A 6,000-nucleotide genomic window follows, 5' to 3' on the forward strand; every position below is an offset into this window, starting at 1 on the left:
GATTTGTGCTGTGCATGAGGACACACTCTTATGAGCTCAGATTGTCTGATTTTGTCTCAAGAGAACTTCAGCATGTAAATGATGTAACACTACTTGGAAAAATTTTGTTTTTTGTGTGTTATTTCTTTTCTATTGGGTAGCCCTGAAGTATGAAGCTCCTATAAGAGAACATAGTGATGGAAAAAATATGAGATCAGAGGGGAAATGTTATTTCTCTCGCAAACCATTTGCATTCTCTCGCAAAAATATTACATTATCCTGAGTAACTTTGCATTTTCTCGCAAAACATTTGTGCTCTCTCGCAATTGTGTTCTCCAAGGAAATGGCATTTTCTTGTAAAACTTTGCGTTTTCTCTCAAAAGTATTGCATTAACCGGAGTAACTTTGCATTTCCTCCCACCTCATTTTATTTCAATTACAAAACTTTTGCAAGAGAAAAGCAAAAGCATCAAAATATAAGTTTTCCTTTTTTTATTTTTTTTAATGGGACCATGACCATGTCTCTTTAAGTCCTATTAAATATTACATTTCAATGCTTTTGCTTCCAAAACTTTCACAAAAATCCTCATTTTCTCTCAAAAAACTGGTGATGGAAATAATATAAACTGGAGGTTAGACTGTATTTGAGTGCTTTTGCAAATGAATGCCCAGTTTCTTAGGGAAGCATAAAACTTCTGTGTGAGAACAGGGGATTGCAATTTTTTTCTTTTAGATTGCAGCCACTTTTGCAAGCATTTTCACAACTTATGAATTATTATGCTTTTCACAAGGGTTGTATCCAACACATTTGTTACACACAACAAAATATGGAAAACTGTGGAAAATATTGCTGCAGGTAGGACATTTAAAGCAGGAATGAAAAAAAGAGCAGTGATCTGTGGAAACACATCATCCTCTGGACTTTTGAAGAGGACAGTCGGCTGGCTAACTTCAAACTGTTTTTTTTTTTTATGAAATAAATTAACTTTATTGTAGTTCAATTTATATATATATATTACATTTTGATTACTTTGGAGCACTCAAGTTGGTGTCTTTTTAAAGAAGCCAGATTATTGCTGAAGGAAGTGTAAAAAGTGAAAAACTAATAAGAAGTTATATAAGTTTATTATTATGAAAAATGCACAAAAATTATATTTTTAAATTTTATACGAAATACATATTTTCCAAAACATGTCTTATTCTAAATCAGCATTAAAAATAAAGCCATAAATCTAAACAAGCTGTGTTCCAAATTTGAGGTTGATATCTCAAATCATGTCAAATTTTGTTTGGGTGCAATACTAAACATTTCCACTTGATGAAATTTGCTGCCTATTTATTTCCAATGTGGTCTTTTTTTACTGCGAACAGTACTAGTGTGACTTTTTCTCTTTTTTTACCAGGATCATTTAACCTTTTCGAATCAAGATTTTTTTGAATGATTTTTTTTCCATACAATTCTACTGAAATAAAAATACATTAAAAAAAATAACAGAACAGCACCGGGGGATTAAGAAGCACATGCACTGTTTTTTGTTGTAGCAACATCTTGCATCACATGCTCAAAAACAAATCAAATCTGTCTTAAACATTAAGACACTCATTAACAAAAATCGCACTTTCAAATCATTTCTGAAGTTAGTTTGGATTAAGCTTGTACAAATCTTTTTTTTTTCTGCTTGTGTGATCAATAAGAGTGATTTTTCAAATAAGAGCCATGCATGTTGTTACAAATTTCACATTTGAAGCGCACATTTCACATTTAAAAAAAAAAAAAAAAAAACACTTCACGTGGCATTGTCTAATATTCCGTCACAGCTTTGTGCATGTCTGCTAATATTTAGTTGATTAGAAATGACTCAGTTTAGCATGTGAATCAAGGATGAAACGATTCCAAACTGCTTTTGGAATTTTAACCAAACAAGAGCCACGTCTTAAAAAACAAAGAGCTGAGAAAAATAGTGAGATTAGGGATTTATTTAAATTACAGCGAAAAATACTCCATTTATATGATTCAATAGAGAACAGTCCACATAATAAGAATCCAAAACGAATAAATAAAACGATGTGAAAACTGAACAGATACCACCAGTTCCACCACATGCATGCTAATGGTGAGGGTAATTATCATCATCGCTGTCAGTGATTCATTCAGGGAACATTTTCTGTGGTTGACCACATTTGTTTTGAAAGGGAACAGTGAGGAAACCCACAATCAGTGCTGAGAGATGCTGCACACATACTCATTACACTCAGCGAGTATGATTATGTCCATGTATACAAACGTACGTTTCAACGATCTGTAGCCATAAACATTTGGACAGAAGCAAAATGTGGCACTGAGGCTTCAACCAGCTTATTGTGTCTAGAAGAACAAAAAATAAGGTGCTTAAAATTGAAATTCACATGTGTGAAGTCTTGTTTCTGTGGCCCAGAAAGAAGAAATATTTTAAAGGGTCGCATTGAGTTTCTGAAGGTTTTATAAGGACATTTAAGACTACTAGGACCTTTTTAAGACCAAGTGAAGAAAACACGATGATTTGTATTAGCAATGACAACTTCTAACCAATTTCCATGAATTAATTTTACAAAAACAGTATGAGTTGACTAACTTTTCCATGAAAATGTCTAAAGATTCCAAAATCAAGATACATTTATGTGACAATTAAGCAATATGACATAAGTCTCGTTTTCTGTGAAATTGATCAAAATGAAGTACGTTTACAAAAAATAAAAATAAAAACTGCCGATGGGCTCAGAAAAAATACTTAATTCAAAGCAAAAACAAGATTTCATTCCCACTGACAGATATTTGTAATGGTTTTGAACATAAAATCACTTCATTTTGAGATTTAAATGAACACTTCATATCTTAATTTTGCATCTCAAGTAAATGTATTTAAGTATATTTGTATTTGAAAACATTTAGCAATTTAAGACTTTCTTCTCAGATTTTAGATCTTTTTAAGGCCTTCATTTGTGGAAGGGCAAGTTAAGACTGTTTTCAGACCCGCAGAAACCCTGTTAATGTCAGTAACACAGTAATATGAAACAACATGAATGTAAAAATGTGTTAACTTTAAACTCAGCACATGAAATAGACATGGAATTGTGTGATATTTTGTATATTTATGAAGAATGTGCTTTTCTGCACTTAGAACAATAAACCACATTGTTTATTGTCCTAAAGCTGTTAACAGGAGATGCTTTTATTTCTTCTGAAAGGTTTCTGGGAAAGTGTTCGTCACACTTCATCTGAAATGCATGCATTCATGGCCTCACGCATGCAAGGATGTTCTAGGTCGATAGCAGACCTCACAGCACACCAAAGCTGACACATCACACCCTCACTGTTAAAATAAACTCAACTGAAGCCCTCCTGAATGAGTGACGAGTTCAAGAGCTGTGGAAAATTACAGTAACGCCCCAGTGGAGAAGCACAAAGATGATTTCACACATCAAACCAAGAAGTTCAGGATAACTCTTGCTAGTATTGCACATGCTTTCAGTCACTACTTTGTTATTTTCAGAAAGAAATGGTATTTGTTCTTTATCCTGTTTTTAAAAAGACTTTGTTGCACTAATTACAAAAATATCAATTGGGGTCAAGGTGTTTTCAGTGGATGTGTAAAGTCCAGTAACGTGTAGTGAAATTGTTTAAATACAGAATTTAGCTGGGATGCTTTAACATGTCCCTACCAAGTAAAGACTGAAACAGTATTTTCTTCGATAATCTCTGATAGAACACCTGTTTGAACTTACAGGGAACTGTCTTCATACATCCATTGAAAACCACTTTGGGATTGCTGCATTGCATCATTTGTTTGCAAATATCATATGGTTTGATAACCAGTCTGTGTTACATTTTGACCCATTCTTTTGCATGTGTGTGTGTGTGTGTCCAGAATTGTCCAATTATTTAGATCCACCATATGAACTATATGAGCAGTAAAGTAAAAATATGAAATCTCAACACATCATGCAGAAAATGGCAGGGTTCTTAAACGTTTAAAATCCCTTCACTTTACCTGTAGTTTGTCAGAATAACAGAATGCAGTCAATATGTGTTGTTATTCTGTTGGCTATTTGTGTTAGCCAACAAAGCCAACTGTCAAATAGATGCTTGTGTTTCTTAACCATGTAGTTATAGTATGAATGAAGCTATAATTAGCTTACAAAAAGGGTTCCAAACATCCATTAGCTAAAATAACTTGCTCAAAATGGCTTTGACCTTTAAACCATTGAAACGTGAGAGAATGGAAGAAAACAGTGGATTTGAACTTGCATGTACAGAACACAATGTGGCCTACTCATACTAATATTCGCTCATTAGTAATCAAATATCCCATGACAGATTTAATTACATGGCTCTTTAGAATACTCGGTTTTAATTAGTTAATTGCATCATTAAGTGGTCTGATATTTTCTGTTATTAGCAGCGCTTTCTTGCGCCTCAGATCACTACGCGAACTTAATCGTTCGTTTCCAACAAACTCTACTGGTGCCATTCCTTAGTGAAAATGACTTAATATTTACCAATATTAATACTGCATTTTAGCTGTAAGCTTTAAGAAAATATTCAGGTAAAATTCCGAAATAATTCAAACTCAAATAAATATTATGCGATTTACTTTTTTTTCTCTGTAGGTGCTGTAGCGGTTGACTTGACACCTAAAACTAATTTTGGTTTTTACGTGAGTTGGGCTTCGGTTCAGCTCTTCGGTGAGAATTAAAATGCTGGTTTGAGGGGTATCTCTGCACCCGCTGTTACAGATAAGCGACTTTTGGAGTTTGGAGCCAATAATAACACCAAAACCTAAAAATAAATAAAATAAAATAACAATAAAGAGATTTAGCCCTAATGAAAAAAACCACTGCCTTTCAATTTCCATAAATATTTTTAAGTCTCGGAGTTGTCGCCATCTCTGAAAGCCCAATCTGGCTCTGTCACCCTCCCCTTTGCTTGTAAACTTTTAAACAATTCACTGATAACAAACCTGTCAGGACAAACACACCTCCACCTCACTGAACATGCGCTGTATTTCACCTTATTCCGCCCCGTCCATTTTTAATACTTCGCTTTTCCGCATTTTGTCATCCGACTTCCACTAAACTGATACGGCACATCCGGTAACTAGTTCAGTAGCTGTAAGATTGTTTATAGCTAGCTATAACTGTGGTGAAATGATGAAGAACGTAAATACCGTAAATGTTATAAACTGGGAGCACGGACCTAATTCTCTTTGTTTACGGACGTGACGTAGCCACGCAAAGACGAATGGCCTAAAGTTGACATTACCCGCAAAAACCGACCCGACATCTTCCATATACTGTAGCTTAAATCTCCATGTATTTGTGTCATTTCATAAGGTACATTTCATGTGGTCGCCGTGATTTTGCCAAGTAAGATATGTTCCTGGATCAACATTACTGTCCAAAAATACAGACTTAACCCAATCCCTACCCCTAAACCTAACCTTACCCCTAATTTATTCCTATAATCAGAGGGAAATGATAGCTGATTAACAGGGTTGTAGAAGCACCTTATTCTGATTGTAAGCCTAAAACTAACCTTTCCTGAAAAGTTATCTCTCAATTCTGATTGGTTGATTGGAATGTTGTTCCTGGATCAACATGTTGTTCTTGGTCAAATCACCACCATTTCATGTCCACTGTTGACAATTATTTATTAATTTTTAACAATTTTCTTCGGAAAAATCATATTTTATGGCTTATAGAGTGAGTGTGAGAGAGAGAGAGTGAGAGAGAGAGAGAAAGAGAGAGAGAGTTTATAGGCTAGTTTGTGCAGCCTGTTTCAGTTGAAAACACCTTGATTACAGCTCCATAACTTAACCTACTTTATTTATTTATTTGAGTGGGTCTATAATTTAAGATAATGATAATAATAATTCAAATGTTACATTCAACATTATTCATACTAAATTTATTAATAAAATAAAAACTACTTGTTCATGCACGCTTCTTTTCCCTGTATAAGTTTATGTAAGTATATTTGCGTGT

This window comes from Cyprinus carpio, chromosome B11 (genome assembly GCF_018340385.1).
Source record: "Cyprinus carpio isolate SPL01 chromosome B11, ASM1834038v1, whole genome shotgun sequence".
In the NCBI taxonomy this organism is placed as follows: domain Eukaryota; kingdom Metazoa; phylum Chordata; class Actinopteri; order Cypriniformes; family Cyprinidae; genus Cyprinus; species Cyprinus carpio.